Genomic DNA, 17,845 nt, shown 5'->3' with positions numbered 1-17,845 from the left:
CCCTTCTGGATTCGTTGGCCCCTATGCGGTTTTCGCTGGCTAATGTGGAAATTCGACCATAAACGTCTAGCGTCCAAAAGACGTTCAAATGGTTGCCTGATCTACGAATTCCAGAGAATTGTAGACTATAGACCAAGAGATTGGCTAGTCTGTTTATTGGCTTTGGTAGATTGTTGCTTAAACCCTGCTCTTCTATGTTTCATCAACGAGAGTTGAGATTAGGAAGTGGTAGAGTTATGGGGGTCTCTGTCACGAGAGTGGATTGACCCGGTTTTTGAATCTTTTGTCTAGGGTTTCTGCCTTTCACCTGTTAGCCACCTGATGAACCCTAGAGTTGCCCTTATCAATGAATCCATCCTTAGGACTTCTATTCTTCTTAGATTTATTTGTATTCACCCCTGATTACACTTTTATTTACCTGTTATTTGTATCCCATGTTGATTGCAATTTAGTTCTTAAATTGTCACTTGTTGGTTCTACTCGACCCAATGATCGAGTAGGGCTCTTAAGTTCTCATTTTTACCTGTTTGAATCCTGACCTAGGATTGTTGCTAGAAACCCACTATCATTATAATCTGGCTTGACTTAGTTGCTTCTGTACACATCTTGATTGCTAGCAATAACAGTGGACTGGATTGACACCCCCTATAGCTGCATCGACATGTTAGTGTTTAAGGGGAATTGAACTGAACTCACCACACTTCAGCAAAAAAGTAGGCCTAAAAACCTACTTATCAATTTGGCGCTGTTGCCAATTCATTGTTGCATTGTTACATTCAAGATATTAGAAAAAGTTAAGATCAAGTTCTTTTACATTTATCAAGTTACTAACTCATCATTTCGTTTGCTTGTTTTTGTGGTATAGGTACTAAACTTTGTGCATGCAAACTCGGTCCAAAGGTTCTGCACACCTACTACCATTCTGAGATAGAATTGACAGAATAGCTCGTGAGTTACAAGAAATCAAAGCAAAGGCAACCTGTGATCAGCAAAGACCAGCTGTTATGGATCAAGAGAACTGACCAGTTGATGTTCAAGACCCACTAATGTTGATCAACCAACAAACATTGGTGCTGGTGATGCCCCAAGGAATCATCACCAAAGACAAGGGATAGTGCCTCCACCAGTTCAGAATAACAATTTTGAGATCAAGAGTGGTCTCATCTCAATGATACAAGCAAACAAGTTTCATGGTCTACCTATGGAAGATCCCCTAGACCATCTTGATAGCTTTGATAGGCTCTCTGGCCTTACCAAGATCAATGGTGTCACTGAAGATATGTTTAAGCTCAGACTATTTCCCTTCTCTTTGGGAGACATGGCATACAACTGGGAGAAGACTCTGCCCCCAGACTTCATCACCTCCTGGGATGATTGTAAGAAAGCGTTTCTTGCCAAGTTCTTCTTTAATGCTCGCACATCTAAATTGAGGAACGAGATCTCAGGCTTCACACAGAAAAACAATGAAACTTTCTGTGAAGCTTGAGAGAGGATTAAAAGCTACACCACTCAGTGTCCCCATCATAGTTTCAAGAAAGCTTCATTATTGAGCATAGTCTAAAGAGGAGCTTTACCAAAGATCAGAATACTACTCGACACTGCCTCAAATGGAAACTTCCTGAACAAGGATGTAGCAGAAGGATGTTAGTTGGTCAAAAATCTAGCACAATCTGATGGATGCTACAATGAAGACTATGATCGCTCAATGAGAGGAACTGGAGGAACTGAGGATAAATAGAGCAAAGATATCAAGGCTCTGGATGAAAAGCTAGACAAGTTGTTGTTGGCTCAGCAGAAGCAGATACACTACATCACTGATGAAGAGCACTTCCAAATGCAAGAAGGGGGAATGATCAGACTGAAGAGCTAGCTGTGTTACATTCAGAACAAAGGAGGGTTCAACAAGGGCTACAACAACTACAAGCCCAACCCAAACCTCTCCTACAGAAGCACTAATGTAGCTAACCCCCAAGATCAAGTGTATCCACCACAACATAATCAGTCTAAGCCTTTTGTTCAACACAACCAAGGTTATGTCCCTAAACAACAGTTTAATGGAGGCTACTGAATAGTGTGTATTTTGCATGTTTTGAGCATCCATTTGTCATCACTTTAGCATCATATCATCACTGTTTTATACAATTTCTCATCATTTGTCATCACTTTACATGTTTAGGATAGTTTTGCATGCATGTTGCATATTTGTGTTGTTTTAAGGTGATTCGAAGCTATTGACGAGCTAATTGGAAGAAGCGGACCTGATCATGCAAAACCACTCGACCCCCAGGTCGAGTAGACGCTTCACAACCTCAGCAGACCACTCGACCCCCTGGTCGAGTAGAGGACATCACCACTTCACCTCACCACTCGACCACGAGGTAGAATGTCTTCATCTCCATCACCTGACCATCACTCGATCACCTCACTCGACCCCGAGGTCGAGTGTCTTCACCACCATTACCAGACAACCACTCGATCTCACCACTCTACCTTGAAATCGAGTATCACCATCACCACCACTCGACTACATACTCGATTAAGAGCTTCAGAGTCTTTTTCATTCCGCACTCAACCAGACACTCGAGTACAAGGAAGAAAAGAAGACTCCAGCTATTCACTCGACCTCCTACTCGACCACCTGGGTCGAGTACAGTTCTTAATCCGTCCTAATACTGCGTCGTTTTAAGTATTAGGGTTTCAGAATATTTTGCTATAAGTTGCATGTACTTCACATTTTCGCAAACAAGTTTTTTTCTAGTTTTATTCTGCAGACACTGTGTTCTAGACCTTTTGTAATCCGAATTTCTCTTTATTTATTCAGTATTCAGTATTTGTTTTGGATTTCTTTTACTGTTGTTCATTCTGTTATCATCCTGCTGTTACACTGTTGTTATCATGTTTTCAACCTGTTCAACGTTTATGCTTTCTGCTATGATGTCTAAGTAGTGAATAGGTTTCTGAGGATGGGTTAGAGTAGTGTAGAATTCTCAGTATGCTAGGTGGTTGAGTATTGATTGATAGATCCCTTCTGGATTAGTTGTTCTTAATGCCTATTGCTTTCTGATCAACTGGAATTTGAGCCCAGACATTTCCGCGCCCAAAACGTGTTCGATGAAATGTCTGAACCATTAATTCCAGAGATTCGTGACCCTGTACCAAGGTATTGGTTGGAGGGAGTGTTTTGGCTTTAACTTGTTGATTCGTAATGCCTGTTAGGTTAGCTCTCGTCAATGGTAATTGAGTCTGGGACTAGGTTAACTTGAGGGTCTCTATTGCGGTGGCACTTAGATTTGGTTAATGAATTTATTGTCTAGGGATAATTTATTGAGCATGTCAATCACCTGTAAACTGAGGAAACGAAACTACTCAATTACCCCATCCTCGGGAATTCTTTATCTTATTGAGTTCTTTGTTTACACTACTGTTGTTTACTGCATCTTGTCATCTGTTGCTTAATTTCTGCAATTCTTTCTTGTTACTCAACCTCATACTCGACCACCCAGTTGTCTGGCAACAGACTGTGCAGTCGAGTAACTGTGTTATACTTTCTGTCTGTTACTCGACCTCACCTAGTGCTCTGCAAAAGTTGTGTTGGTCGAGTGTTTTATTGTTTCTGCTTGAATTTTTGTTTTCTGCATGTTCATTTAGAACTGCTAGAACACACCAAAACCTGTTATTGCTTGGCTTGACTTAGTGACTTCTGATCACATCTTGATTGTTAGCATCACACCCATTTGGATTGACAACCTAAAATACTACAACGACATGATTGGTGTTTTAGGATAATTGACTGAAAAATCTATTATCAATTTGGCGCCGTTGCCAATTGGGTGTTTGTTTGTTACATTTGAGATTTCAGACTTGCTTAGATCAAGTTCTTTTTCAATTTTCTTTTCAGTTACTAACTGTGTGTTTTTCTTGTTGTCTTCTTGATCCAGGTACACCTCTACTGTATGCCAACTCGATCAACAGGCAATCAGAACCTCCTTTTCAACGAGAACATCGACCGAATAGCTCGCGAACTCAGAGAAAGGAGAAACACAGTCAACCTTGTACCTCAGCAACCACTCGAAATGGCTGACGAACAAAATCAACAAAATGGCCCTACCAACGTTGGTGCTGGAGATGCACCACGTGATCACCGTCAGAGGAAAGGAATTGCACCTCCTGCTATCCAGAACAACAACTTTGAGATTAAGAGTGGTCTCATCTCGATAATTCAGGGGAACAAATTCCATGGTCTGCCAATGGAGGATCCACTCGACCACCTTGATGAATTCGATAGGCTCTGCAACCTAACAAAGATCAATGGTGTTAGTGAAGACGGATTCAAGCTCCGTTTGTTTCCATTCTCCTTGGGCGACAAAGCACACATCTGGGAGAAGAATCTGTCCCATGACTCAATCACCACCTGGATGATTGCAAGAAGGCTTTTCTATCAAAGTTCTTCTCCAATGCCAGAACTGCAAGACTCAGAAATGAGATGTCTGGCTTTTTACAGAAGGCTGGTGAAAGCTTCTGTGAAGCATGGGAGCGTTTCAAGGGTTACACCAACCAATGCCCTCATCATGGCTTTACTAAAGCCTCTCTGAACAACACTCTTACAGAGGAGTCCTACCACACATCATAATGCTTCTGGATACCGCCTGCAGTGGAAATTTCCAAAACAAAGATGTTGAAGAAGGCTAGGAATTGGTTGAGAACCTTGCTCAATCAGATGGCAATTACAACGAGGACTACGATAGGACCGTTAGAGGAACCGCTGACTCTGATGACAAACACAGGAAGGAGATCAAGGCGATGAATGACAAGCTCGACAGGATTCTTCTTAGCCAGCAGAAGCATGTGCACTTCCTTGTTGATGACGAGCAATTTCAAGTCCAAGATGGGGAGGGTAACCAGTTGGAAGAAGTCAGCTACATCAACAACAACCAGGGTGGCTACAAAGGATACAACAACTTCAAAACCAATAACCCCAACCTCTCCTACCGCAGCACCAACGTTGCTAATCCTCAGGATCATGTGTATCCTCCACAGCAACAACAAGGTCAGAACAAACCTTTTGTTCTCTACAACCAAGGTTTCGTTCCCAAGCAGCAATTCCAGGGGAACTACCAGCCACAACCACCACATGGGTTTGCACCTCAGGAAAACCAAGGTCCTACTGCTCCTGATGCTGAAATGAAACAGATGGTACAACAGCTGCTACAGGGACAAGCATCAAGCTCAATGGAAATTCCTAAGAAATTATCCGAATTGCACCATAAGCTAGACTGCAACTACAATGACCTGAATGCCAAAGTGGAGGCATTGAATACCAAAGTCAGATATTTGGAAGGACAATCAGCATCTACCTCTGTACCTAAAGTCACAGGACTTCCAGGGAAGTCCATACAGAATCCAAAGGAGTATGCAACTGCTCACGCCATCACCATCTGCCATGATCGAGAGCTGCCAACTCGACCTGTCCTTGATTTAATCATTGGGGAGAGTGATGTTCAAGAAGGGGAGGCTTGTACTCAGATTGAAGTCTCTGTGATTGAATTCAACCATTCTGCTGGTTCTCACCATCTCATTCAATCCACCTCGGAAGAGAAGGCCGCCATAATCGAGAGAATGGTGAAACGATTCAAACCTACTCCATTACCCTCACGTGCTCTTCCGTGGACATTTAGGAAAGCGTGGATCGAGAGATACAAGTCTGTTGCAGCGAAGCAGCTAGACGAGATTGAAGCAGTGATGCCACTGATGGAAGTTCTCAACCTGATTCCAGATCATCACAAAGATGTGAGAAATTTGATACTGGAAAAGATCAAGATGTATCACGATTCAGATGATGAAAGTGATGCCACTCCATCTCGAGTTGTTGATAAGAGGATTGTTCAAGAGAAGTTAGAAGATCCTGGATCTTTCACTCTACCATGTTCCATTGGGGAATTAGCTTTCAGCGATTTTCTGTGCGATCTCGGAGCCTCTGTCAGCTTAATGCCACTCTCTATGGGAAGAAGGTTAGAGTTCATTCACTATAAACCTTGTGACCTGACTTTGATCCTTGCGGATAGGTCTTCTAGAAAACCCTTCGGCATGCTGAAAGATCTACCAGTCATGATTAATGGAGTAGAAGTGCCTACTGACTTCGTGGTGCTGAATATGGAAGTAAAGCATAAGGATCCCTTAATCCTGGGAAGACCCTTCTTAGCTTCAGTGGGAGCAGTGATAGATATCAGGGAAGGGAAAATAAGCCTTAACCTTGGAAAGCACATCAAGTTGCAGTTTGACATCAACAAAACTCCACAAGGGTCAACAGAAGATGGAAAAATCTCTAGAAATGATAGAGTGGAGAAGGATATGAGACTGAAAGAGTAAAGAAACTTAAAAAGAGGTCTGATACGCAAGAAGAAACTATAGAGAGGCTAGCTCACTCTGTTGAGGAACTTAGGAGTAAGCTGAATCAGATGCAGAAGGAAGCTCAACCTAAAGGCGGGATTAACACTATCCCGAGAAAAAAATTCACTTCAAGATGGTCTGAAGAGACAGATTACCCTCTAGAAGAGAAGGAAGCCTATTTTGAAGAAAGGGGAATTGAGTATTCTGCTGTAGACCTCTCCAGGGAGGACGCTGAGTATGATGATGATATCAGAGAGGATTGTGCAGATCCTCTCTATCATTCATTTTCTTCTTGATAAGTGTGAGGAGTCAAGCTAGAGACTTTAAACAAGCTTACTTGGGAGGAAGTCCCATGATTATCATTGTAAATAATTTTTACTTTCTTGTTATTTTTGATTTGTTTTAGTTGTGTTTGTGGTTCTCAAAAAAAAAAAATGGGAATAACGTGAAGGTAGAGTAAAAATTCAAAACTTTTACTCTACTGATGGCCTAGAGATCGAGTACATTGGTCGAGTGTGAGTGATGTTTAAAACCTAAAAACTTTTAAATCATCATTTCACTCGACCAACAGAAGCTACAGAGTCTTACTGGGAGTTTATAAAGTTTACAGAAGATTGTTGGATTTCCTGAGACTTTCCTAGTGAAGAAAGAATAATAACTCATAACAAGGAGACAAACGAGGAACCCACTGCTGCACCCTATGTCTCCCATGCTCCTAACCAACAGACAAGAAATCCAACACCTTCTTCTCACAACCACTCGACTCCCTCACCCTATCCTATCTCAACCCATCACTCGACCTCGACGCCATCACCATCCCTCACCTATCACTTACTCGACCTCGTTATCTCCTCCACACCTATTAAACTCTACCCCATCCCTCCTCATTCATCATCACCAACAAACCAACTCTCATACTCTCAACCACTCGACCTCCTCACCATCTTCTTCATATACTCGACCTCAACATCTTTTTCCACACACCAAACTTCCTCAAGTGTTCGATTCCATCACTCGATCGCCGCTGCTTTCGTCTCTTTGCCACCACCACCTCTCATTCGTCTCCGTTTCACTTGACCGTCACATTCGCTTCACTCGACTTCACCACAAGAACACCTCTGCCTTTCAAGCTCACAGTCACTCGACCACGAGTTCACCAAACCGAAAAAAAGAAGAAGAAGAAGAAAAAATTTGGTACACTCGACCGGTTTACTCTGTTGGATTGTGTTTTTGGTTTTGTTGGAACTAACGTATTAACGTTAATTTTTGAGTTACATTTGTTTTCAGGTTTCATCATGAGTAACTACAGTGGAGAATCCTCTTCGGACCCTGATTATAATGTGGATGAAGCTGAGTCCTGGTCCGCTAGACCGAGAGAGCAACATGTTTACCAGAGCTTCAGGGATGAATTTGAATGCTCTGCAACTCGACGTAATCAGAGAAGTGCTGAAATCGCCAGAGGAAAGAGGGCGATGTCGAGTAGATATGAGCTGATTGATGAGGACATCGGAACTGAGTATGAGCAAGAGTCATGGCGTAAGGAGACAAAGCTGCGGAACAAACCTGACGAGGTTACAGTGGAGGAGTATATCAGATTCTTTAAGATGAATGACTTCTGGGGAACGAGGTATTCGTGCTATGAGACTTTAGCCCAGCTGGGGTTACTAGAGGACGTGCAGCATCTGTTCGAGAAGTGTCATCTGGAGACACTCATGTCTTACCCTTACGCTGCTTATTAGGAGGAGACAATCGAGTTTCTTTCCACACTTCAAGTGGAGATGTATGAGGGACTCACAGACTTTGAGCTGGATACCATGGGGTTAGGCTTCTTGACGTTCTTAGTGGATGAACAGCGGTATCAGCTTGCGATCAAGAAGTTGGAAGAACTGTTTGGTTTCCCTAGTGGAAAGGGAACCAAACCCAGATTTGACAGAGAGGAGCTTAAAGATTTGTGGGCCACTATAGGGAACAATCTACCGCTAAACTTGGCGCGGTCTAAGAGCAACCAAATCCAAAGTCCTGTGATCTGCTACTTTCAGCGCTCGGTTGCCAACGTCTTTTACTCCAGGGAGTCTACAAGCACCGTGTCTAACACGGACATGGAGATGATAGATTCCGCGCTTACAGGGATTCTCCGCCGTACGAAAGGAAAGAATGTCTTGAGAGGCGATCTCAACAACGCACCACCAGAAATGTCTGTTGATCCACCTGTGTGGATATAGGAAGTGGGCGTTGATGAACGGAAAGAAGAAGGTGAGAGGAGCACTATGCGTGGGTGGCGTTGTGATGCCAATTCTGGAAGCTTGTGGAGTACCGCTCAAGGAACCAGGTTTAGCACTGAGGATGATGGACTTGGATAATTTGCGCCGATGTGAGTTCTTGGAGTTTGACATGGCTGGCGACTTCCACCGCTACAGGTTCGAGCATTCATCGATTAGAATCGCCAACATTCTTCTCCCCTGCATTGACGCTACTAGGATTCTCGAGGGAAGGAACATTGACTTCAAGCCTGCGCTTGAAGATCTTTATTTTGAGGGCAGTCCGCCAACTGATGATGTTAGTCACACCGAAGGAGCTCCAACAGAAGATGTTGATGAGACAGATGATATAGATGAGGCGGAGTTCAACACAAGCATGTATCATTTCAGTGAGCATATACCTCCAGCGAGGGAAAGCAAGAGTTTGAGCGAAGCTCACAGGAAAAACAGCAAGCTGCAGAAGTGGTGCAAGAAACAGGATAAGCTACTCGTCAAGTGCCTCAGGGCTATCAAGTTTCTGAAGGACAAGATCAGCTGCTCCTCTTCCACTACAGCCATTCCGCAGGGACAACTTTCTCAGGACATGCCTTCGAGGAGATATGACGCGCCCGAGCCAAGTCGGCGCAGGCCTGAGCCTAGAGAGCAAGAGATTCCGCATGTCCCTGCGAGGCATTCATCATTCGAGCCTCGTGAATCTGGGAGGAGAGGAGGACCACACTCACTCGATCTAGCAGAAGGAGCAGACGACTTCTACAGTCTCGTAGTTTACGCGACCGCGGTGCTGACCGCAGTAGAAGAAGAGAGGTCGAGTATCCTCAGAGCGGTGCTGGCTGCCACAGAGCTGATGAGGTCGAGTACCCACCTGCTGGAGCTGATACGGAACAAGGCGGTTCGTCTATGGCCTGGGAGCAATCACATGCAGCCATTGACGACCAACTCCGTTCATTCTTCGACTAAGGTAAGCGCCTCACTTCACCATTGTATTATATCATCTGTTGTGATTTGTTCTTTATTTTGTTTCTGTGATTGGATTTGTCCTGTGTACTCTCTTCCAAGTTTATTCACACAGTGGTCTGTGTGATTTAAGTTTAGGGGAGGGCTCAGGAAGTGTGTGTTGCATTGTATATATTCTTGAGTCTGCATTCATCTAAGGCATAGAAAAACCAAAAAATTTAAAAAATTTAAGAAAATGATTTCACAAAAAAAGAGTGTTCATGTAATTGCATTACATTTAGGATTGAGTCTAGAGTGTTTCATTTAGGATTGTTGCATGTGCATAGGGGATAATGATGAGATAGCCTTGTAAGCATTTTGGTTCACCGGATAAACTCAGTGCCCTCGTTGCTTGTTGTCTGTTGCATAATCAATGAATTTGAAATAAAACTGAACCATGCCTAGACTGCTCTACACGACCACATTGTCATGATCTGATAACATTCCCTATCCATTTGAACCTGAATCTGATCTTTAATTATCATGTCTGCATCAAATTTGAACTCATGGATACCCTAAAATACTTGGATTTTCTTATTCATTTTGATCACTCTTGTTAATCCAAGTAGCTGACTCTCCTTATTAGAGCAGTTAACCCAAACCCAAACCTAGACTTTCTTTCAAGCCCTATATCACTTGTGAGTGTTTGTGAGGTCTTATTCCGATTAAGCCTTGTAGAAAGTGTTAGGTTCGTAACGACAGAGATAGTGTCTCATGTAGTTCTAGTTCGCATTTTTCGGACTAGATATGACTAGGTGGGCGCTTATACTTTGGGTTGGGATGTGTTTAAAGAAAAAAAAAAGGTTGATTCATTGATAAGAAAAGGTAGAAGACTCTAGGTGAAGTAAGCTAAAGAAGCAGAAAAAGTCTAGTAAAGGTTTTGGGATTTGTAAAGAAAAGAAAGAGTTTTGTTATCTATTGAAGATGGGCAAAACCCCTTGGTTTTAAAATGTTAAAAACAGGAATCTTAGTTGTTAAAGAAATCCAAATCCGCTAGATGTATCAAAGTGTTGAGAAAGCTTCTCCTAGAGTTAAGAGAAAAGAAAAGAATGATTAGAAAAAGGGCTTAAAAGATTCATGAATGCAAAGGGTAGAGTTAAGTTCTTATATTGGGATTGGAGATGGGATTACCATTAGAGCTTCATTTGATATACTCTGGGTAGATGGGATCTTATCTCTGTATGCATAGCTTGGGACTTACCTTTAGCATTCTACTAAAGCTTAATCATTTTTTGAGAGATCCCCTGTTACTGAAGCCTATTCTGTAAGGGACCATCTTTGTCTCTTGACCTTTTACCTTAGCCAAATGAGTTCATTGATGATGCATTGCTTGATTCATGTTACAAAACTAATGAATGTTAAAGGGATTGATAGATTTGAAAACATGTGTAGGTCGAGCATATGAGTCAGATTGATTGATAATGAGGTATGGCTAACGTTTTTGAGTAGAATTCGATCATATTGTAGATTAGAACTTTCAACTTGGAGATTGATTTCATCTTGTTTATCTGGTGCTTTGGCTCTTAGTCCCCGCTTTCAAACCTCACTTCCAGCTTGTTCTTGATTGTTTGCTTGAGGGCAAGCAAAGACTACGTTTGAAGGAGTTGATAAGTGTGTATTTTGCATGTTTTGAGCATCCATTTGTCATCACTTTAGCATCATATCATCACTTTTTATACCATTTCTCATCATTTGTCATCACTTTGCATGTTTAGGATAGTTTTGCATGCATGTTGCATATTTGTGTTGTTTTCAGGTGATTCGGAGCTGTTGACGAGCTAATTGGAAGAAGCGGATCTGATCATGTAAAACCACTCGACTCCCATGTCGAGTAGACGCTTCACAACCTCAGAAGACCACTCGACCCCCTGGTCGAGTAGAGGACATCACAAATTCACCTCACCACTCGACCACGAGGTCGAGTGTCTTCATCTCCATCACCTGACCATCACTCGATCACCTCACTCGACCCCGAGGTCGAGTGTCTTCACCACCATTACCAGACAACCACTCGATCTCACCACTCTACCTTGAAATCGAGTATCACCATCACCACCACTCGGCTACATACTCGATTGCGAGCTTCAGAGTCTTCTTCATTCCGCACTCAACCAGACACTCGAGCACAAGGAAGAAAAGAAGACTCCATCTATTAACTCGACCTCCCACTCGACCACCTGGGTCGAGTACAATTCTTAATCCGTCCCAATACTGCGTCGTTTTAAGTATTAGGGTTTCGGAATATTTTGCTATAAGTAGCATGTACTTCACATTTTTGCAAACAAGTTTTTATCTAGTTTTATTCCGCAGACACTGTGTTCTAGACCTTTAGTAATCCGGATTTCTCTTTATTTATTCAGTATTCAGTATTTATTTTTGATTTCTTTTACTGTTGTTCATTCTGTTATCATCCTGCTGTTACACTGTTGTTATCATGTTTTCAACCTGTTCAACGTTTATGCTTTCTGCTATGATGTCTAAGTAGTGAATAGGTTTCTGAGGATGGGTTAGAGTAGTGTAGAATTCTCAGTATGTTAGGTGGTTGAGTATTGATTGATAGATCCCTTCTGGATTAGTTGTTCTTAATGCCTATTGCTTTCTGATCAACTGGAATTTGAGCCCAGACATTTCCGCGCCCAAAAGATGTTCGATGAAATGTCTGAACCACTAATTCCAGAGATTCATGGCCCTGTACCAAGGTATTGGTTGCAGGGAGCGTTTTGGCTTTAACTTGTTGATTCGTAATGCATGTTAGGTGAGCTCTCGTCAATGGTGATTGAGTCTGGGACTAGGTTAACTTGAGGATCTCTATTGCGGTGACACTTAGATTTGGTTAACGAACTTGTTGTCTAGGGATAATTTATTGAGCATGTCAATCACTTGTAAACTGAGGAAACGAAACTACTCAATTACCCCATCCTCGAGAATTCTTTATCTGATTGAATTCTTTGTTTACACTACTGTTGTTTACTGCATCTTGTCATCTGTTGCTTAATTTCTACAATTCTTTTTCGTTACTCGACCACCCAGTTGTCTGGCAACAGACTATGCAGTCGAATAACTGTGTTATACTTTCTGTCTGTTACTCGACCTGTCACTCGACCTCACCCAGTGCTCTGCAAAGAGTTGTGTTGGTCGAGTGTTTTATTGTTTCTGCTTGAATTTCTGTTTTATGCATGTTCATTTAGAACTGCTAGAACACACCAAAACATGTTATTGCTTTGCTTGACTTAGTGACTTCTGATCACATCTTGATTGTTAGCATGACACCCATTTGGATTGACAACCTAAAAGACTACAACGACATGATAGTGCTTTAGGATTAATTGATCTTAAAAACCTATTATCAGCTACCAACAGCCGAATCCACCACCAGGGTTCACTCAACAACCACAACAAGCCCCATCAGCTCAAGATCCTGAAATTAAGCAACTCATTCAACAAATCATTCGAGGACAAGCTACTGGCGCTATGGCTTTTGATAAGAAGATAGCTGAATTATACAACAAGATCGATTGTTCTTACAACGATCTTAATGTCAAGTTTGAAGCTCTGAATTCCAAAATCAAGTATGTGGAGAGTCAATTTGCATCAACCTCTGCTCCGAAGCATCCTCAGCAACTTCCAAGAAAAGCGGTCCAGAATCCTAAGGACTATGCTAATGCTAATGCTATCACCATCCACCAAGAAGATGAGTCTCCACCAAGTCATCGGACTCCCAATACTGCGGACAATATGATTCAAGAAGGAGGGGATTCAACTCAAATTGCTGCACCTGCTACCCAGCAATTCATCTGGACTATAGAGCACACACCTTTGCTGAATACTCACCATTTTGGAAAAAAGTTCAAAATTAAAAAACTCAAGAAGGATCAGAATCAAGAGATGATTAGTAGAGTCAGCACTCAAGAAACATACAAGAAGAAAGTCATCCAAGAAAAGCTTGATGATCCCGGTTCATTCACTTTGCCATGCTCTCTAGGACCATTGACATTCAATAGGTGCTTTTGATATTTGGGAGCATCTGTTAGCCTTATGCCTCTCTCTACTGCTAAAAGGTTAGGGATCATGGAATACAAGTTCTGCAACTTAGCTTTACTCTTAGCTGATGTTTCTGTTGCACATCCTCATGGGTTAGCTCAGACTGAAGATCCTACAGAAGATGACTGGTATGAGATGAGGAAAAAATTTAAATGGCAAAGCAGAGTCATAGAAGGATTCTCTTCAAGGGTGATGAAGCTGAAAGATCAACTATGGATGTTTGAAAAAAGAGTTAATAAGTTTTCAACTGGTATTGATCCAGAGAAGATGGAAACTACACTACCTATCAAAGAGGACGAAGATTTCACTAGAGAATGGTTTGCACCAGAAGATCAGAAAGGAGTTCACTTAGAGGAAAGAAGCCTAGAGAGCGAGTCGTTGAGTGAGGAGGAAATCTCTATTCCGACTTATTCTCCAGGAGAGCCTAAACCGCCCACAAATCCCTCTGCTGAAGAAGAACAGTTGATTCTTGATTCTTTTGCTGAAAAACTCCTGGAGCTCTGGATTGGATATAATGCTCAGGAGGATACAATTGGAAAGTCAACCCATAAGATGGAAGAGTTAAATAGCACCATTCTAGAACTTCAAGAAATGGTTAAAGGCTACCACAACTTTGAAATTGAGGATTGGTCAAAGGAGCCTGGTTCAGAAGAAGAAGACTACTCTACTAATCAAAAAGAGGCTTATTTTGAAGAAAAATCAAATGAGTACTCATCATACCATATGTCAAGAGAGGATGCAGAGTATGATTCATGCACTGAAAATTCAACCACTGAAGATGAGGACTTCTATGTTCCTCTCTTCAACCCTTTTTCTGACTAAGCTCTATAAAAGTCAATCTTAGTGACTTAAAACAAGCTCACTTGGGAGGACCCTAAGCTCTATAAAGTCTATCCATTTATATAACTTTCCATTTTTCTTGTTGTTTTTGATGCTTTTGTTTAAGTGTTTCAAGTTTGTTTTATTGACCCTAAGGAAGTCAACGGTTGAGTAAATTCAAAACAAGTCAAGAATCATCTCAACAATTGATCGAGTAAAGTGAGGAGGAGAGCTTTAAGCCGGTTATTTGAATCCAAATGAGAGAAGCATCACCACCGTTTCATCGAGTGACTTCTTGAGGTTTATTCTGGTCCGTTTGATCGAGTGATCAAAAGCAAAGCATTCTCCACCGTCAGATCGAGTGAAGAAACCAAAGAGACCACCTTGTGGACTCTGACGCCTCGTGACCCGCCTCCATTGAAACGCTGTTGTCTCTTTGTCTTCTTTCCCCCCCCCCATAATCGCTTTGGTCCCCCCATTGCAATTCCCGAACTCAACAACCTCATCTCTCAACCTCCCATACCAAAGCAATCTCGAATGCTCATATCTCTCTCTATCTCTTTCTCTTGCACTTCCTCTTTCTATCAAAAACTCAACAAAATCCATCTATTTTCTTCATCACTCGATCTCTTAACCTTTGAGTCTCTCTTTCTCAATGACAAACAGGCGCACGCTCCTGTCAAGGATCCAGAACAGAGCTCTCTCCCCATCGAAGAGGTACCCAACACCTTCTTCGCATGCAGCAGCTCGAGGACTTTCTGAACCATCACCCAAGGGGTCGAGTAGGAGAGAACAAGCAAGTTTCGAGATCGATCACAGTGAATCAAGCCAAGAGGAGGAAGTGATGCAAGAAGAAGAAATTTTTAGCTCTCCTGCTAGAAATACTCGGTCCTGAAAGTCGAGTAAGTCCTCCGCAAGGGAATTCTCAAGGAACAAGGCAGACATCACTCGAGAAAAGACGCCCGTGGGGAGGAGGTTGGAACTGGTAGATGAAGACTCTGAGGAAGAAATAGCTTCACCAGAGGAAGCTGATCAAACAGAGAGAGGAGGTGGTGATGATTTGGAATTAGAGAAGTGTGCAACTGGAAACGAGTACTACAAGCTGCTGAAGCGCAATGAGTTTTTAGGAACTCGATACCCTCAACCTGAGACCATGGAGAAACCTTGCATCTATGATGATGTAGAGTACATGTTTAAGCAATGCAGCCTGAATATTCACATGTTTCGGCCAATGGAGGGGTATAAGGAAGAGACCATCCAGTTTCTTTCATCCGTGGAATTGTTCTTATATGGAGAGTCACAAGACGATGGAATCAGGCCAGACGGAAGTTTGGGATACTTGTAGTTCTGTGTGTATGACGTAGAATATCGGCTTCCAATCGAGCATCTCGAGCTGATGTATGGATTTCCTAGCGGAAAAGACACGAGTCATCGTTTTGACAAGAGATAGCTTCAGTCACCGTCGGTTTCTTCACCGTCGGTTTCTTCCCCTGCATCATCCGTATCGGAGGAACAAGAAACTCTTTAGGAAGAATAAAGTAGTCTGTCTTCCTTCGCCATCTTATGTTTCTCGAAATGATTTGTTTGACCAGATCAATTTTTATGGTGCTCAGGAAACATGCAAACGTGGAGGTAATTGGCACACCCCGACAAATATGCCTGATGAATATGGAAGCACTCACAATTGGCACAAACAAAGTATCTTTAGTCCAAGCGTTAGAACCAAAAAGACTCGTCCTCGACGATATGACGATGAAGGCGTTGCACCTACATATAACGTTCCTGATGTTCCAGATACCTATGCCCAAATTGGTAGACTCGCAGGGAAGTTGAAAGAAGTTTGGTGGGACGACCATGCGCTTTCTCGCGCAGCTCACAATTACATACTTAGTTGATTACATTCAAAAATTTGAAAGGTATAAAGCAACCTAGTTTTATTCATAATTTTTATATTTAATAATTAGTGTGATATTAATTAAGGAAGCTAATTAAACAGCTACATTTTAATTTGTAGGTTATTTGATTCACAAATCCGTGAAGCATGTCCTGGATTAGAAGAAAAAGAGTATGAAACTTACAAAGATCGTGATTTTGCTGGATGGTTAAAATACTATGTAAGTATAAGAATATTTGAAAGTAAAAATTCTATTACTTATTTACTTTTAAAAATGACAAATTTAATATTTTCTATGTGTAGGTTATAAATGGATGTGGAAACGAACCATTACCACTTTGGTTGCATGAGCTTGTTCAAGAACCAAGATCTAAGATCAGAACTGCTCTGATGTACTTCACTCGCGGCTATACTTTCCATACGTATCCATATGGAAGTCAAAGGGCAATTGCAAATTATGGAATCCATGTCGAAGGTAAAACTGAGTTTTATGGGATTCTGCAACAAATTCTAGAAGTCGAATATCCGAGACTTTTTAATTTGAAATGCATCATGTTCAAGTGTGATTAGTTTGATCCGGTGATCGGTCCAGGGGTACGTGTAAATAACTTAGGCATGGTCGATATCAATGCAAACAAGACTTATGCCAAGTTCGAACCATTTATCCTAGCATCACAAGCAGGACAAGTAAGCTTTCTATATTACCCGCGTGTGAGGTCACGGCGTGAAGTGTGGTTGCCCGTTATTAAAGTGAATCCCAGGGGCCGCATAGTCGGTTTAGTTGATGATATTGTGATGCAACAAGAAAAAGTTAGAGAAGTTTCCATTCTAGACATAACAACAGAAGATATTATCCACATTGACCTACAAAACAGAGAATTAGAAGACATCATGACGGACGGTTCCGAAGAAGAAGAACAACCAGACGAATTTGGCTAATCTGATGAAGATGTTGAGTCAGAAAATGATCGTACTGATTCAGAAAATGAATCAGAATAAATGTTATTATTTATTGTGAACTTTCGATGTTTTTACCAAGTATAATAAATAAATAAATAAATAAATAAATTCAGAAAATAATTTTATTAATTTTAAACTTATAATTATAATTTCGCATTTTGTTGTTCTTTTTATCATAAATACATTTTATTTTAATCCTAAACCAATCTCTCGCAAGACCCTAGCAATTTGCGAGGGATTTACTACAAAATCTCGCAACTCCCTCGCAAAGTAAGCAGAAAACACTCTATACCCCGCAAAATTTTATTTTCTTTTAAAACCTTTCCCTCGCAAAACTCTAGCAATTTGCGAGGGATTTCCTACAAAATCTCGGAACGCCCTCGCTGTTGGGGTCGGATTCCACCCAGGTAAGCGAGCCAACCATGTTTTAACGCCTCGGGAGACGTCGAAGCGTTATCCCGAACCGGGCCACAAAACACCTCGGAGATCGTAT

General features: G+C 41.7%; 4 pseudogenes across 4 annotated transcripts; all 4 read left to right on the top strand.

The window, feature by feature from the left end:
• Nucleotides 1–831: 831 nt before the first annotated feature.
• Nucleotides 832–2,778, top strand: AT4G03795 (annotated as a pseudogene; the record flags this gene model as incomplete). The annotated part of the gene is made up of 1 exon: nucleotides 832–2,778.
• Nucleotides 2,779–3,953: 1,175 nt separating this feature from the next.
• Nucleotides 3,954–9,726, top strand: AT4G03790 (annotated as a pseudogene; the record flags this gene model as incomplete). Its single annotated transcript has 1 exon — nucleotides 3,954–9,726.
• Nucleotides 9,727–12,407: 2,681 nt separating this feature from the next.
• AT4G03780 lies at nucleotides 12,408–14,501 on the top strand (annotated as a pseudogene; the record flags this gene model as incomplete). The annotated part of the gene is made up of 1 exon: nucleotides 12,408–14,501.
• Nucleotides 14,502–15,153: 652 nt separating this feature from the next.
• Nucleotides 15,154–17,331, top strand: AT4G03775 (annotated as a pseudogene; the record flags this gene model as incomplete). Its single annotated transcript has 1 exon — nucleotides 15,154–17,331.
• Between the last annotated feature and the right edge of the window lie 514 nt (nucleotides 17,332–17,845).

The sequence above is a fragment of the Arabidopsis thaliana genome, chromosome 4 (assembly GCF_000001735.4).
Source record: "Arabidopsis thaliana chromosome 4, partial sequence".
NCBI classification, from domain to species: domain Eukaryota; kingdom Viridiplantae; phylum Streptophyta; class Magnoliopsida; order Brassicales; family Brassicaceae; genus Arabidopsis; species Arabidopsis thaliana.
The sequence above is the reverse complement of the archived record's forward strand: the minus strand, read 5'-3'. Positions and strand labels throughout refer to the sequence as shown.